Here is a 19,129-nt window from a genome sequence, read left to right on the forward strand (position 1 = left end):
AACCTAAAAAAGTATCTTAAATGTCAATCTTGCAGAGAATTTTCAATGCTACAACATTTTGTTTAGTCGCTTTTCCATAGGGCTTGCGGTTTCCAAGCAAAATCGGGAAAACCTAAAACCCCTAACCCTTTGGAACTTTATTTAAAATGTCCTCCCGTGTTTTTTTTTTTTTTTTTTTTTTGTTTTTTGATTTTTCTCGTCTTTGGTATATGGTCCCAGGTGTAAGCTCCTTTCATTTAAAGTTGGTTAGGGCGCGCCGTGAAAAGTTAACAACACAATTTCTATTCGTAGGTCCCGGCGAATGGTCCCTAACTCACGGTCTTGTCCCCCGTTATTTATTTGTTATAAGCTGAGGTTGTAAAGCAGCCGGTGAACCGACAAATACTTTTTACTTTTTTTTTTAAAAAATATTTATATGGACATAACCACTTTGTGCAAGCAAATTATGTTCGTTTATATATTCGTAATAATCTAAATGAAGTAGAGACCTAATCCTTCGCGGAAACGAATCATACATAGCTAAGAATGCCTCGATTAAAAATCAGCTCTCCATATTTACACATAGACGACTATATTGAGATACACAAAAATTACACAAAATAAAGAATTGGCAGTCCCTTGATTTGTTTTGTTTTTCGCTGTTGACCCATTTTGTATGGTCCGTTTATTAGTAAACCTTTTCAAAATTGTTCGAAACGAAACGTATTGATTTTTAACGAGTTTTTTGTTTTGTTGTTTTTTTCATTCTAAAGAAATTTTCAAACCAAAAATCTAACAAAACAACACGTACGCATTACGACCGCACAAAAACAATACACATATTTTTTATTTATTTTTAAAAAATTAACTGTCAAAAGGTACTCACAATACTGAACGAAAAAAAAACAGAAACAACAACACCAAAACCCAATTGCGTGACATTAGACAAATTTTTGTGCAAAAACTAAAATGAAGAAGCACACAACGAAATATAGTGGAAAATTATAATGCAAAAATACAATTCGCATACAAAAAAATGTTAAGATTCCTTAAGGTTTATTATGGATGGCAGAAAAAAAAAACACAACAAACAAAAATTAATATTTATGAATTATTTTGCGAACCGCCAGCCAGCTAGACAGGCAAACATAGCTGATGTCGTTGTTTTAAATTAAAAAACAAAAACAAATCAATATTCACACCTACAACAACATCTTGATCATCATCATCAAAGCCATATAACATTATTATCATTATCGTCATACAGATGAAGATCAGCCATGTGCTCATTAGTAATCAATGAGATTCAAGAGTTGCCTGGAAAAAATATTGTGCACTTAAAGAAAAATGCCGCTGTAAAATTGGGAATATTTTGTGCGTTTCCCATCAACGTGTTTTGGTTTTATGAAAAAAACTGCAACCACCTATACAATGTAACATGTAAAAATGTTGTAAATTTCTATTTTTTCCTCTCCGTGTATTTTTGGTATTGAATAATTTTTTGCAAGTGTGATGTGTTTTCTGCTAAAGAGAGTCATGCAATCTTATTTTCTATGAATATTTTAATTAATTTATTTTTGTATATAAAAATTAATGAGAAACTTGTAAATGCAACCAACTAAACGAATAATTGTTGTATCCATGATTTTGTGGTACTTAATGTATATTTTTGGAATAAAGTTTTTGGTATGAATACATACCATATAAAGGAATTAAAAGACTGTACAAATTGTAATTTCCTTAAGATTGAATGATTTAAAAGAAAAATACTAAAAATGAATTTGTATTTGCAATATCGATTTTTAAACATTTTAATCTCGACTCCGCAGAGTCTATTTACCAATTTTGCACCATATATGGATGCCATTTGTACTGCAAATGAATACACAAATCTCTTTAATTTTTGTATCGAATTACCTTATTTGTACAATTTTATCTAATCTTAAATAAAAACTCATAAAAAATATGATACAGAGATGCGAGATTGTAAAAAAGTAATCAGTAATCAATAGACAGCGGAATTTTATGCAACCGTTATTTTTGGTCCGATTCATGTCAAAATTTGGCTTCTGATTAAATTGCAATCGAAACATATGACATATGCAAAATTATGCAAACTGCATAAATTTTTGCATATGCAAAATTTATTCGTTTTACATATTTCCGTATGCAACAAATATTTCAATAATAGGTACAAAAATGTTTGTATGTACAATTTTTCTGTTTAAAATTCTTTTCAGACAAGTCAATAAAATAGAGAAATGTATAACCACTGTCTCAACCTCCAAAATTCCATGGGGGCTATATGAACCTAAACCGACAAATTTTAGGTGGAAAGTTGTTTACCCCCAAGGAAGACTTAATACCAAATTTCACAAATTTCCGAGGGAAATTGAGGACACAACCTTCAAAATACCAGAAATCCGGAGGTACCGTTCTATGGGGGCTATATGAAGACGTGGACCTATACCGACAAATTTCAAGTGGAAAGTTGTTTACCCCCCAAGGAAGACTTAATACCAAATTTCACAAATTTCCGAGGGAAATTGAGGACACAACCTTCAAAATACCAGAAATCCGGAGGTACCGTTCTATGGGGGCTATATGAAGACGTGGACCTATACCGACAAATTTCAAGTGGAAAGTTGTTTACCTCCAAGGAAGACTTAATAAAAAATGTCACCCATTTTGAAGGGATATTGAGGCCACAACCTTCAAAATACCAGAAATCCGGAGGTACCGTTCTATGGGGGCTATATGAAGACGTCGACCTATACCGACAAATTTCAGGTGGAAAGTTTTATACCACCAAGGAAGACTTAATACCAAATTTCAGCCATTTTGGAGGGATATTGATGCCACATCCTTCAAAATACCAGAAATCCGGAGGTACCGTTCTATGGGGGCTATATGAAGACGTTGACCCATATCGAGAAATTTCTGGTGGAATGTTTTATTTATTTATTTATTTATTTATTTATTTATTTATTTATTATTATTATAAACTTATAGTAAATATAAGAGTATTATATACAGTAAAAAGCATTAGCTACTATGGCCATCAGCTATGGAATGTTTTATACCACCAAGGAAGACTTAATAAAAAATGTCAGCCATTTCGTAGGGATATTGAGGCCACAAACTTCAAAATACCAGAAATCTGGAGGTACCATTCTATAGGGGCTATATAAAGACGTGAACCTATACCGAGAAATTTCAGGTGTATAGTTTCATACCCCTAACGAAGACGTAATACCACATTTCAACCATTTCGGTGGGATTTTTAGACCTCAAATCCTTGTATATATTTTTGCATATGGTTTTTCATATGCTCATTTTGTGCAAATATGTAAAAATGTGTCAAAATATGCACGATATGCATACAAAACGTTTCTGGGCCTAATTCGTTTTATTTTGTGATAAAACGGGTTTCTGTCTAATCAGATTTTCTCTACGACCATCCTAACCATATATGCATAGTGATTACTAATCACATTGTTGACAATGTATTTTCATCACATTTCTAATGGTGTAAGTTACTAAGATGCACTCGGCACCGTTCCCGACCAGAGAGGTATTTTTTTTATATAGATCCTTCGGAACAAACATATAAAACATGTAAAGCCGGTATAAAAATCAAAGTCGAGCTGGGTCGACTATATGATACCATACTTCACCACGATTCCAATATAACGTCTGTCCAGTTTTGTGTTTGGTGCGTCATATTTATGAAATCGAGCTAAAATATGTATAGCAGCTATAACGTCAAGGAGTATTCTTAGAAAAACTAGAACATGCTACAATGGTACAGTTTTTATCATCAATGAAACTTCGGCGATTTCAGCCCAGTGATAATTCGAAATAACGGGGTTTCCAGTGGGCGTTTCCACCCTCACACTAATCATAGAACTGTCACTGTCAATTTATTCGGTAAACTCAAGATTTTCATCATGGTAAGGTACACCAATGAATAGCATCTGCAAATTATAACAAAAAGTTGTTAAGTTCAGCCGGGCCGAACTTTTTATAACCACCACCATAAAATACTCTTAATTAAAATGGAATAATTAGATTCCTTTCACAATTTTAGATGGACAAATTTTTCGACCTTGTTTACCCCAAATACCTTTATTATCTAATCTAAAAAAGTTCAGCCAGGTGAAATGTACCACCTGCGAGTCTGTATCAAAGTGTCGACTTATCTTTACATATTTTGTTGGAAAAGTTTTATAACTTTAGGGAACCTCAAAATTCAAATAAGGGGTAGTTCCATTAAACAACTTAGCTAAAACCATCAATATATCGAAAATCGGGAGGTACCGTTTTATGGGAGCAATACCAAAACATGGACCTATGTTGACGACTTTTAGTGAATAAGAGACAAGTGAAAACTTCAAATGCCCAACTACAGCTAGTTCGATTTTTGGTGGATAAGTTTCGTGACTACAGAGAACCTCAAATATCAAATTATAGCTAGGACGGTTAAAAATTTTAGCTAAATTGTTGCTAGTTCGGTTAAAATTAGTAGCTTGATCATGGTAAAATTCTGAGTCGATCGATACATGTCCGTCCGTCCGTCCGTCTGTGGCAATCACTCTAGCATCCAGAAAAATTGAGATAAGACTCTGAAATTTAGGAAAGCTGCGTATTTTGCTTACAAGCAGGACAAGTTCGAAGATGGGCTACATCAGTTCACGTTTTGGTATAGCCCCCATATAACGGAACCACCTTATTTCATATATTTTGCGTTTTAAGCTACATTTTCAGACTGAATTGGCTATACTTCCAACTTTGGCTACATTTATTGTTGGAAGTGGTTAAAATATTTATCTTTTTAACCATTTTTTGGAATAGCCCCCATTAAACGGTTCCGCCCGATTTCAGTTATTTTACCGTTTTTAGCTCCATTTTCGGACAATATTGCATGTCCGTTGGCATTTATGGTTCGCAGTGGTTGCAAAACTTCTCCATCAACAATTTTGGGCATAATCCAATGTTCTATTAACAATCTTGTCTTTAAGTGAGGGAATTTTAAAAATATTGATTCTTAGAAAAAATGTTCCACTGTGAAAATCAAAAATTATTATACCCTCAGCCTTTAGGCTAAGGAGGGTATATACACTTTGATACGATGAAAATGTGCCTCATCGAAATAATGGTTTTAGACCCCAAGTATGTTTGGACGAAATGTGTTTCAGACAATTTGGAGTCGATCTAGCCATGTCCGTTCGTCTGTCTGTCTGTCTGTCCTGCTGGCTGGAGCGCACGATAACTCTCGAACGGATGAACCGATTCGGTTCAAATTTTGGCTTTCGTAATATTTTGCCTAAACTTAGTTTAAGTTCGAAGATGGGCTATATCGGTCCAGACCTTCCGGTTCCTCCCCCACAAAAGTTCGAAAATGTTCGGAAAATTTGTGCGCACAATAACTCTTGAAGGGGGTAACCGATTTGATTCATACTTTGCCCATCGTGAAATATATACCAGACTTAGAAGTGGTTCCAATATGGACTCAATCGGTCTACTCCTTCTGGTACCTCCCACACAAAATTTTAGATAAGTTCAGTTTAGGACCTGCTCTCGAATCGCATTGATTTTTGTTTTAGCAGCTTCTATTCACCGCCCCCTACACGACGGTAAAAGTTTCATCAGGGGCAAGTCCATACTTCCTGAGAAAATAGCCTGAAAGTTGCAATAAAACCTCTATGACACCGTGGGATGTGGTTGGAGCGCAAGATAACTCTCGAACGGATCTGACGATTCGGTCCAAAATTTGGCCTTAGTAATATTTTGTCCAAACATAGTTTAAGTTCGAAGATAAGCCATATCGGTCCACTCCTTCAGGTACCTACCCCACAAAATTTCAAAAATGTTCGGAAAAATTGTTCGTACAGTAACTTTTGAAGAGAGTGGCCGTATTGGTCTGTAATTAACACGCCCTAATATTTCTACTAGATATAGATCAGGTTCAAATATAGACTATATTTGTCCGCTCCATCCGGTACCTCCCACACAAAATTTCGGATAAGTTCACTTTAAGACCTGATATCGAATCACTTTGATTTTTGTTGAAGCAACTTGCATTCGCTGCCTCATTTACGATGGTAAAAGTATTTTTAGGGGCAAGTCCATACTTCTTGAGCAAACAGCCCGAAGAGTGTAAAAACCCCCTATGGCACCATATGTTGTGGCTAGAGATCCACTTCCATAACGGTCAATGTCGATGCATTCCCTTTAGTATCTCCTCCTCAAAACTTTTGATCTTTAATCCTAATCAACAATTTTGTCTGTTCAAACGCCCAAAATTCATAAAACCCCCTAAATACATACGTATTTTGGGAAAAAATGGTTTCAATATACACAGGCTGAGGGTATATCTCTGTCGGCAAAGCCGACTGATACTTTTTTACTTGTTTTTTTTCTATTAAATTAGGGAGTTTTTAGTCCATAAAACGTTTAAAAAAAGATTTAAACAAAACTTCATTGCTTTATCAGAATTTGGATCTAGTTAAAAGTCCATAGAAATATGTGATGATCGGACACCGACTACAATGTTATGTCATGCTATTTCTGGAAACACGCGTATAATGTTCCTAAATACAAATCGCAATGAATTTTTCTCTTCCAACACTCATATCTCAGTCAATTTTGTGGCACTTATAAAGGGTGTTTTTATAGAGGTATAGAACTTTAAGTTGTCATTACTTTTAAAGATGGCAACCGATTCATTCTCAGTCAAGTGATTTATTCTCAGTTTTGTTTAGCAACTCATCATGAATAGACTCACACGTGAACAACGCATGCAAATAGTGCAATTATATTTTATTTATTGAAATACACGTTTGGTAACCGCCTAATTTCACGTTTTGGACCTGTGCATTGGCCTCCAAGATCTTGTGATTTAACATCGCTAGACTACTTTCTGTGGGGCTATGTAAAGTCTTTGGTCTATGCAGATAAGTCACAAACGCTCGACCATTTGGAAGACAACATCCAACGTGTTATTGCCGATATATGGCCACAAATGTTGGAAAGTCATTGAAAATTGGACGTCTAGATTGGACTACATCCGTGCCAGCTGTGGCGGTCATATTCCAGAAATCATATTTAAAATGCAATGCCACAAGATCATCTTTCGGATTAATAAAATTCATGTCAATTGAATAATTCATCGTTGTTTTATTGCAACTTAAAGTTCTATAATAAAAATTGTTCCACTAACATCCCAGACAAGGGACAAGGGAGACTTCTCTCATATCAGTGAGTGCACCCCGATTCATGGGACCTACTGTTTATTGCCGAGTCCGAACGGCGTGTCCTAAGACACCGCTTGTAGAGAAGTTTTACATGGCTGAAATACTCAGGAAATGTCGCCAACATCACTGAGGGGTATTTTGCCACCGTTGAAAATTTGTTGTTGTCTGGCCTGGGAATCGAACCCACGACCTTTAGCGTGCAAGGCGGGTGTGCATACCATTGCACCACGGTGGCACCCAACTTAAAGTTCTATACCTTTATAAAAAAAACACCCTTTACTTCGTAATAAGCCAGTAAATTTTTTTTTCGATTTATTGAAAGTGATAACCTCTTAAGGTAACACTATTCCATGCACATCCCCAAATCGTTCATAGGATTACTATATACTATATTTTTTTATTTATTTATACAAGGTGGCGCAAAAGTAATCCTCCGAAGTTTTTTTGGCTGTAATTAAAAAAAAAATGAAAAACTTTGATTTTTCTTGTGAATTATGTTTTTTTTTACATCAAGTCGAGAATATGATGTCAGATAAATGGCCGCCGCCACAGTTTATTGTCATTTGAGCCCTTTTTATGGCATTTTACATCACTTTGGCCAAAACTTCCGGCGATAGGTCCTAACATTCTTGGCGGATATTGTCTTTAAGAGCTGAAAGAGTCTGAGGCTTGTTGACATAAGCCCGTGACTGGAGCGCCTCATCACTCATGATTATTTTTGATGAAAAATCATCTTCCTCTTGGTGGTGATTAAGGATGGATTGATCGTATGTTAGACGCGATTGGCGGTCAGCGTTTAACAGCTGATGCATCGTCTGGACTTTGTACGGAAACATCTTCAAATATCGTACCAAAATTCGCTGTAAAGACCGTCAACTGACGTTCCGTGACATCCTCGGCTACAGCAACAATATTCTCTGCAGAACGGATACTCCGGGGTCTGCCATGCCTGGCAGCATCTCGTGTTGTGCCAGTCTCTTCAAAGCGAGCGGCTAAATGTCTGCGACGAAATTCACGTTGTGCCAAAGTCACCGACCGATTATTGGTCAAATAAATAGTCACCAATATTCCGCGTTCTGGAGCAGTGTAGGTAGCGTAACATTGTTTATCAACGTGTATTTCGCATGTGTTTATACACAAATGTCAAAACAGAACTGACATTAGGGCCAATCGCAAAAATTATAGCATTTTCTGATAGGCGGATTACTTTTGCGCCACCTTGTATTAGGCAAAATTTCGTTTTAACTTTAACTGTTCATTAGACCCCGCACTTCAGACTTTCGGTTAGTATAATTATTTGAAAAATTACGTACTTGTTTCATCATATTGGAATCTTTTTAACAAAATTTCAAGCTATTTGCAAAATCACTGTATCAGTCCGTCCTCGATTATAATTATAACATATGAGAAATTCTTAAATCTAATTTGTTTTCTCAAATATATTAGTCCTGTTTGAATGTGACTTAGTTTTTGTTTTTAATTTAATTTTGTATTAAAAATTTGGAAAATAAATTATACTTATTTGGATACTTGCCGTATTTTAATCCAATAAAGATCTCTTCAACTGAACAGACATGTAAATAATTTTTGTCATCAATTCCGCAAAATAGAAATTTAACGAATTTAGAATCAAAATCGAATAATTTAAATTTGTAGCTCACAATCAGACAGGATATAATGATGATGATGTGATGGTCGGGAACAAAACAAATTTTTTCTTGCACAAAAATTTAATTTATATTATCTCAGGGTATAATTTATAAGAATTTCAATTTTAACAAATATACTTTTTTTGGATTTACATTCAATTATTGTATAAATTGAATGTTACAATTTTTATTTTCACAACGACTTTGTTAGATATTCTTGATACACTTTTATTTATATGGGCACTGAAGTAAGGGAAATTCACTTGGTAAACTATAGATGACTTTATGTACAATATTGGGGGATAATAGGGATTAATTTGTTTGGTTGGACCGAAGTTTAAGGTTTTGCAATTTGCTCTGTTTTGCAATTTTTTCTGTTATTTTTATTTATATTTTGTCGCAATTCCTGTTGATCTGTCAATCAATATAAAGTATTTCTCACAAATTTTGAATATTTTTTATCTACGCACCAAATAATTTTAAATTAGAAGTGAACTTTATTTTTGTCAAATACAAGATAACCAATAGTGAATAGTATTTATTTATATTATAAGTTGCTTTTTTAATTTTTCAGTTACAGTGTTTTTATTTCTGTTTGTTTATATTATATTCGTTGGATAATCCTGTTATATTTTAAGAATTTTGATATTTATTGCCTATTTACAACTTTAATTTTTAAATCGATTTTCAATTTCAATAAATCGGTTTCAATTTTATTTTTAAATTTTGACCGCCAATTTTTTTAGTTTTCTTTTTAAATTTTCAACATTTTACATTTGCAATTTCTATGTTTGTTTTTAAGGACTGTGTAAATTTGATGAGTCATGATTTTGTTTATATGGACCATTTTTTTACAATGTAAAGAATATTGTTATATTTTCGTTTTTCTTTTATTTATTGAAATAAGTTATCAAATTTTTATGTTAAGTATGTTTGATAATAAAAACCAACTATTTGTTGTCTTGGGACTGCCACAATTTTGTTAGAGAAATTTATCCATAAGATTTTTCTTAATAAAATTAATTTTTTAATTTTTATTTTCTGCACAATTTTCCAAATTTAATTTGGGAATTTCTTTTAATATCGTTATAATTTTATTGCGAGAGATTTTGTAGTATTCACATTCTCATTTGACATTAGGCTTTTGATAAAATTCTCTTTATTCTCTTTTGCCTCTTGGTTTTAAGAAAATTTAGGTTTACGACGGCCGCCCATTGAATTAATGATGATGAGAAAATTTGCAAATGCCGACGGAAAAAACATGGGACACTTTTTCTTTAAATGACTTTCTTTTATTGGATTTGCATCTACCTTTATGTGATGACAACAAAATGTTTGTTTACGAAGGGAGGTGGGTGGTTGGTTGTTGCTTATATGGTTGGTTGTCTCCTTATCGCATCAAAGAAAACTTGCAAAAGGGGAAAGGGACTTAGGCCTCTCTGACACACACACGCATACACTTTCACACACTACAAAATTGGCACGTACGCACCACACCGCAACACAATTTGGATTTTTTTTGTTAAAATTTCACCAAAGAATAGGTATTAGAAGAAATTTCTTTTTTATATTTTTTGTTTGGTTTCTAAAACAGAATTTTGAATTTTGTTTTCAACTTTTTCTTGCGTTGATACGCGCTCATTTAATCCGGATTTGTTTTATTTAATTATTGCCAAAAATATGATTTTGTATTTTTATCGAAACGGAAGAAAAATAAACGAAAAAAATTATAGCGCGATCAATTGCGAACAATGGCGAAATAAAAACTAAAATACAATTTAAAAGAACTTAAAAGAATATGCTCAGGGAAGAAAAAAAATGGCAAATGGCAAAATAAAAACGCGAAAACCAACCAAACAAACTATTTCGCACACATGCGAAAAATAAAAGAAAAAAAAAACGCAAACCGACAACAACAATGCCAAGCAAAAATTGACAACATTTGCAAAACAACAACAAGAAATTGTGTGCAAAAACCTAATTTTTGCAAATGTATTGGAATCGGACACACAGAGCAGCGGAAAGCAGAGGAACTATACACAGAACAACGAATAGCGTTCGCGGCCAGCGCAGCGTTGGCGTTTTGCAAAAAATATCGCAAAAATAAAGAGTCTCAACAATGAATGTCTCAATTCTCCTTGCCAAAGCATTTTGCCAGGTTCGTTGTTCAGTCAAAGAGCATAGAAAACTCACAAAATTTGCACATACATATGATTGGATGCCTGCCTGGCTGAGTGAACGAACATTGCCGTCGCTCTTCAACTTGACTTTGAAATTCGCAACTGGCAAATTAACAAAAATAGCAATAAATTAAAAATGTGTGTATGTGTGGCTTCAAACATTTTACGATTTCAAACTAATCCCTCTCTAACAAAATAAAAGAATTGTTAATATTATTGTTCATGACGATGATGATGAGATACCTCCAACCGCAGAGATAACAAACCCTAGCAAAATAGCATAAGCAACAATAACAACACTACTAACACCACCACAACCAGGGGTGCCAAGTTGGTGGTTTTCCCGTTACTTGTGGTGATTTTTGACGTACAAAAACCACTGTTTAAGCTGGAATGTCAACTGTTATAAGGTAAAAATCGCTACAGACCTAGGGTGCGTATGTGGCTGTAGCGATTTTTGCCTCGGAACAGTTGGCATCCCTGACCACAACACAACTTTTGCAAAAAAAAAACGAATTTGCAAAAAACAACACAATCCCACAAGCCCCACAAATGAAATCAGCAACAACAATCAACACTTGGTCATAGAAATTCGCACAATTGAATGTTGTGGCGGCGCTCTTTTTGCCCCCATTCGTCATTATCCCATTCTCACGCAATTTATGGAAGATGATTCTCTTACTATATACGAGTGAAGCAACGACTCTCTTTGATCAACACAAATTTGTCGTTTTTTCTTATTTTTTTTTTTTTTTTTGCAAAACATAATTAAAATTATGATTAGCATTTGTTGTTTTTTTTTTTTAACTGGAAGGGAGACTTGGAGAGGCATTTTTGAGAATTTTTATGCTCTTCTTTACTATGTTTTTTTATTTGCGATTTTCGCACAAAACAAATTCGGAAGTAAAAGAACATTATATGAATTGTTGGATTACAAAATATTTAATAATACTGTTTAGAGAAGCTATTACTCCACATTTTTAAGGGAATGCCTTTGGAAGAACGAATTTGGAAGTCCTGCAATGCAGAGCCGTGATAGCCAAGTTTGCTTCCTGGAAGTCGTGACAAGATTTTAAGTATGGTGATAAAGTATGTTGGTGATCATTGCAATCAATTAAAAACGTTAATTAGATTTTTGTCTAGTTTTGAATTTAGTCGTGTTATTGCAAATATGAAAAGAATGAAGTGCCATGGTGTGGATAACATAACATCTGAACTATTGGCATTGACACCATCTATTACCAATATCTTTAAATCTATGGTAACAGCAGGTATTTTGAAACTCCACTAGGTTGCCCCCATACCAAAGATTCCTCGAGCAATATTTCCAGCAATACACAATGAATCCACCCATTGGCCAAAAATAAACCAGTAAGGAAAGGATCAAAGTCGGGCGGGGCCGACTATATAATACCCTACACCACTGTGAATATGTAAAATATAAATCGGAGCTATATCCAGATCTTAACCGATTTTGATATAATTTGGCACATTTATTTCCAGACCGAATTCAGTCACACATTCCAAATATCATTGAAATCGGACTTATATATCGTGTTTGGAGCTGAAAATACACGAAATCGGCCGAAAATATATATGGGTGCTATATCCAAATCTGAACCGATTTCGATATAATTTGGCACATTTATTTCTAGACTGAATTCGGTCACACATTCAAAATTTAATCGAAATCGGAAATATATATCGTGTCTGGTACAGAAAATACGTGAAATCGGCCGAAAATATATATGGGAGCTATATGCAATTCGGAACCGATTTCGATATAATTTGGCACACTTATTTCTAGACCGAATTCAGTCAAACATTCCAAATTTTATCAAGATCGGACGTATATAGCGTGTTTGGTGCAGCAAATACGTGAAATCGGGCGAACATATATATGGGAGCTATATCCAAATCTGAACCGATTTCGATATAATTTGGCTCAATTTAAGTGGCGAAATTGCGAGGCCACTGGGAACCACATATGTAAAATTTCAGCTAGTTCAAGCAAAAAATGTGGCTAAGATCCCTAAAATATCTTAAATCGGGAGGTATCGTTGTATGGGGACTATACCGAACCTTGGACCTATCTTGACAATTTTTAGTGGAGCAATTTCGCGGCCATTGGGAACCTCAAATGTAAAATTTCAGCTGGTTTGGGCAACAAATGCGGCTAAGATCCTTAAAATACCTTAAATCGGGAGGTACCGCTATATGGGGGCTATACCAAAACTTGGACCGATATAGCCCACCTTCGAACTTGATCTTCCGACGGCTAAAAAAATGGTATTCCCCAATTTTCAGCGAAATCGGTCAACAAATGCGACCTGTATGTTGCGAACGGACGGACGGACATGCATAAATCGACTCAGAAAGTGATTCTATGTATATCCCTAGAAGGAACTATGGGTCTATCTCGCTTCCTTTTGTATGTTACATACAAATGCACTAACACATAATACCCCTTACCACATAGTGGTGTAGGGTATAAAAAATGAATGTCAAAATTTTGGTACAACATCTGGCAACTCTGACAGCTATGACATGGACCTTTTTAAAAATATATTAGTTTTTGTCTCCTTCAAACGCGATCTTCTTAAGAATAGCTTCAAAATCGGAACATTTGACTAATATTTTTTGTTGGGAGTACAACCTATGTTTTAAGTGCAAGTAAATATATTCAACGAAACTAATACGTACAGCAAAATATTATAGTGGATTTTGAAGGTGGAGGTAATAGCTTAATTTTCATTAAAAATAGTGTTTTAGCGTGTTGTGGAATTCTAGTTAGCTGCATATTTTCTTAGTGCAATTTGTAATGCCAGTTCGGTCATATACTTGAATTTGACCTGAGGTTTTAGTCATGATGCTCACCAATATTTGGAATATTTTTCCAAAGTAGGTCATGGGTTTTAGATTATGCAGTATTAAAATCAGCTGTCATATAGTGCCAGACTATAAATGGTAGGTCGCTGACTAAATCTGCCCTAGAATAGGGTTTCTATGGATATATTAGCGTATAACTCTGTTATCTGACCTCGTACATTAACATAATTGGCATTAGTGGCAACATGAAGAAATCTTCTTCCAAATTTGTCTTACGTTGGCGGTACGTGCTCTCCAGGAAGAACGCTATAAGATCTATATTAAAAATTTAACCAATTTTCAGACAAAAATGTTGATTTTTTTAATCCGCTAAATTGGTTGGATTTTATGTTGTTTTGGAGATTGTTTTGTTTCCCCAAGCCTATTTTTTCATCATAAGATAATTGGGACCTTTGTTCATGTCATTTTGTATTAACAGCATAGGACAATTCTTACCGTCTAGCCCCTCCAGAGGGGAAAGGGGAGATAATGTTACGCTCGTGGTTTCTTAAAACACTCTTCGCAGCAGCACAAAGCTGTAACCGGCGCATAGGCTTGATTTTTACACTCTAAATATTTTTGGCCACTTTCTCCATACAAGTGGATCCACTGTGCAATGTGGGCCTATAGCATTATTATCTTCTATACAGCTATGGACGCATAAATGGCACGTTATAAAATTTAAAAATAAAATTAATTATTTTTGAACTAAAATGTAATAAAATTGAATGTTTTATAATTTTTGGTTATTGCTGCAAAGGTAGTTGTTCCAATCCCGTTCAAAAGTTCCCTTATATTTCGCTTATTATTTACGGTTATAATATTTTGTAAAAGCACTGCTGATTTTAGATGGACACACTTTATTTAAATTGCAATAATCAGTGTTAATTTCTTTCAAATCACCTGTAACATTTATAGAAACTTGGAAATGAGATAAAAAGAAGAAAATTTAGTAAATTATGTAAGGATTACATGTCTTACCGGGGGAGGAAGGCCTGTGATATGGGAAGAGGATGAAAATGTGTATTTGTGGCAAAATTTTCTTAACTATGGAAATTTTCTTGACAAAAACCTTTAGGATTCGATTAAATTTTCTGTAGCGATTCTCGTTATATTGATTTTTGGCAAAATTTGGAGACCATTTATGCGTCCATAGCTGTATATGGGTGTATAATAGGGTTAAAAATATTGAAAAAATTTAAATTCTTAGATACTGAATAAGTAAAACAAATATTCCTTTAACGAGGCTCACCAAATTACCAAATTAAGAATATATGGGGATTTCTGAGTGAAATCGGACACTTTTTCAAGATTTCCTTTATTTTTTGCTGTGGTGATGCTGCTCATTAGCAAAACATTTGAATATATTTTTTTAACTAACGGTTCCAGACATATCGCGCCTTGAAAAAATCAAATTCTGTAAAAACTACATGCAAACAAATACTCATTACTTCTTTAATATTGGTCCAATTTGAACAAATCTGTTTTTGTATGTTTTGTTGTTTTATCAGCTATTAAATAAAAGATAAAAATTGATTTTAAATATTAAATCGCGAAAATAGGATCCAAGCCCACTGCGCAATTTTTTTGCTATTTGTTATTTAACAGCTTATAAAACAACAAAACATACAAAAAAGATTTTTTCAAATTGGACCAATATTAAAGAATTTATGAGTATTTGTTTGCATGTAGTTTTTACAGAATTTGACTTTTTCAAGGCGCGATATCTCTGGAACCGTTAGTCAAAAAAAATCTAAAAATATACTAAAATGTTTTGCTAATGAGCAGCATCACCACAGCAAAAAATAAAGAAAATCAAAAACCACATCTTGAAAAAGTGTCCGATTTCACTCAGAAATCCCCATATATACCTTATAGGGTCTCCGATTAATATTTCGATGTGTTACAAACAGAATGATAAATTTAATTATACCCTCCATATTATGGTGGAGGGTATAAAAGTGTCACACACAAACCACCTAAAAAACATTTTTTTGAAAAAAATACTATAAAATGAAAAATTAATTTTTTCTCAAAAAATTTTTTCCTTTTGCTCGAATGAATGATATTTTGGCTATTAATAACTAAAATAACTTTTATTCCATTTAAATTTTGAAAAAAGTGGAGCACGAACCACTGTCAATCGATATGACATATGAAATAAAGCTATATATAATATAAGATGATAAAGCGATAAAATTGTTGACAAACCAAAGCTTATGTAATTTTGGTTATGTCCTGTGACTTTAAAGCTTTTTTTTCAGTTATATATGTGGTTAAAGTGACTCCAAAAAATTGTCAAAAAAGCTCATATATAAAAACTTTAAAAACGTTAAAAGCTTTTTGTACGTGAGCTTTTTTATAGCCTCCATAGAACGGTGCTTCCGGAAAGAAGAATATCCAATATGATTAAATTTTTATCTAGTCTTAAGTTAAAACTCATCAAACTATGATACAGGGATATGAGGTTGTAAAAAAGTCATAATCCTAATTAAATTATTATGGTATATGAAGCAAACATAATGACATAATTAGATGTTTTTTTTTGTATGCTCTTGAATCAACTTTAAAAAAAATCGCCGGTGAGCTTTTTATATACATAAATCTCGATCAAAGTTCACATTTTTAGGTTTTTTTAGGTTTTCACAATTTTGCTTCGTAATCGCAAGTTTATCGAAATGGGATTAGAGCAAGTGTTGTAGCAGTGAAAATTCTGTACAAGATTGACATGTATGATATTTGCTTATAAAACAATGTAATGACTGCAATTTCCCAACATAAATAAAATGAATAATAAGAGCAAGCCTTGTCAGGCATTATTACACTTGATTATAAAAAGAATCCTGCCAAAGTGTTTTACGGGTGTTTTCTTAATCAGGACGGATATACTTATATTGAATATTATTGAAAGTACTTCATTTTTAATATAGAGGGAATATACATCGATATTCTAATACAATCTTTGTGTATACCCAAGTTTGAAAGGGGGATTCTATTCAAATGCGCCAAATTTTTACTTGAATTTTTTTTTGTCTTTCTTTTACTTTTAAAGAATTATACAATTCTTATATAAATCGGATTTGAATACAAGTGAATGACTAAGTTTACTCCAAATACATGAAACAAACAAAATATAAAAAACACCAACACTTCATATCATGTATAGAAATGAAAAGAATGGTGGTTGAAAAAATTTAGTAGTGGGTTCTATTCAAGTGAGCAGCACTTTATCTCAAAAATGGTACAACCTAAGAAAAAATTACGAAAGAGAATTTTCAAAGCTATAAGATTTTCTCTAGTTCCATTTCGATGAGACTTAACATTTTCAAGCAAATCGTGAAAACCTAACAAAAAAAAAAAAAACAAAAGTAAGAAAAGCGTAAATTTGGCCGGTCCGAACTTTTTATACCCTCCACCACGAACTCTATTGAAGTAAATAGGAACAATTAGTTTAATTTCGTTTTATTACAGGAGTAGTACATATATCTCAACTGATAATACTCCCTTCAAAACAGCTCATATGCGGTGACACTTTTGTTCTTTCCACAACATGGACTATTACATTTTTCTGAATTGAACGAACTACAAAAAATTGGGCAATACCGACTGGTGCTAAATCTGGATATTCTTTCCGGAAGCACCGTTCTATGGAGGCTATATAAAACGTGGACCTGTACCGATAAATTTCTGGAGGAAAGTTTCGTAACACCAGCGAAGACTTAATACCAAATTTCAGTTATTCCCGTTGAATAATGTGGCTAAAATTGAAAATACCGAAAATTGGGAGGGACCTTTCTATCCATTTCGATGGGATATTGATGATGCAACCTTAAAAATACCGAAAATCGGTGGGCGTTATTTAAAGAGAAGGGCTTATACTGATAACACTGTGCAACACTGAAAATGCAAACAACTTCTAGTAAGCATTTTTTTTGAGACTGCAAAAACCCTACGACGCACAGAGGGGAAATTTGTGTTAAAATTTGATCAAAAGCCCTAGAAAGCTCATTTATAGTCGGATTGATATAAAATAGTGCACAAAGCATATGTTCTGTACAAGGATTAATCCTATCGAAAATAATGAAAATCGGTCCAGATTTGGATGCAGCTTCCATATATATTCGCATCTGATTTGAGATAAAAATGCACCAAAATCACTGAAATTTGACACATGCAACCTGAACTAGCCTAAAAAACATTGAGCCAACAAATCAAACAAATCGGTACAGATGTATATATAGTCCCATATGCATATATTTCATTCCAAATTTTATTTTTTGAAACTTACTTAAATTAAATTTTTCTCAATTCACATGAGAAAAGCCGTGAATGTTTCTGAATAATGCAAACATATTTGATAGGTGTTGGTTTAGTCTGATAAATAAGAGTCCCGGTTATACGGCGGAACAAAATTTAGTATGAGTAAACCTTGCAATTCCATATAAAAATATTTTATATTTTAGTTGAGAAAAATCAGATTTTTTCGGAATGGCGCAAATATGCGCAATTTTTTATAATTGAATCTGATATTTGAGACTCAAGCGCATAAAACATTAAAAGAAACTATGGTCGGGAAACGACGGGGAAATAGACTTTTTCACTATGGAAATTGTAGTTATCTTAAAAATGATCATAAAAAATTTTCATAAAGAGGATATGTATCACCGTTATTAACGAGCAAAGATGTAAAATCAATCTGAAAATCTTAAATGCTAATCTTGTCCGGAGACTGTACAAAAACAATAAATCTTGAAAAATATAAATTTTCGCGAAAATAATGTCATTTTAATGTTCACCTAATTTCTTAGTTTTCGAAAGTTTACTTTTTGTTTTCAGTATGGCTGAGTTCAATCGACTGCTGCATTGGATTGGTTAATCGTACAAAGTCGAGGATGGTTATAGCAAATGTAGAAAAGAGTCTAGTTGCCGTGTATCAAAATTTTTTTTCATAAAAAACGTTTTTCATATTTTGGGTTTTGAGCAACTTTAGGCCTATGTTTCCCCTCTGTGCGACGGTTTTGTCCTGTCAGTTCCAGTTTGTATTTTATGGCCTGATCTAAACTGGTTTAAAACTGCACTTTCTTGCATTTATCTGACCATTATCTTAGAAACGCTTAGGAATTTGGCCATATTGTAGCTCTAAACTAGTAGAACTTATATTTGAACAGACAACATAAGAAAAACTCCATCTAGGGCA

At 33.7% G+C, this 19,129-nt stretch overlaps 1 protein-coding gene across 6 annotated transcripts in view; it reads right to left on the bottom strand.

The window, feature by feature from the left end:
• Positions 1–19,129, bottom strand: part of mamo (maternal gene required for meiosis) — a 698,235-nt gene that overhangs the window by 611,334 nt on the left and 67,772 nt on the right. For 2 of the 6 annotated variants that reach the window (XM_073974311.1, XM_073974304.1), the window contains exon 1: positions 10,196–12,717. The exons of 1 other annotated variant lie outside the window; for it this stretch is intronic. The gene's annotated coding sequence lies outside the window, so the exon portion shown is untranslated. Of the gene's footprint in view, positions 1–10,195; positions 12,718–19,129 lie in introns of those variants that run through there. 3 more of the 6 variants (XM_073974316.1, XM_073974314.1, XM_073974312.1) reach the window with 2 other exon arrangements.

This window comes from Musca autumnalis, unplaced genomic scaffold (assembly GCF_047663935.1).
Source record: "Musca autumnalis isolate F117 unplaced genomic scaffold, ASM4766393v1 scaffold_3, whole genome shotgun sequence".
Taxonomy (NCBI): Eukaryota; Metazoa; Arthropoda; class Insecta; order Diptera; family Muscidae; genus Musca; species Musca autumnalis.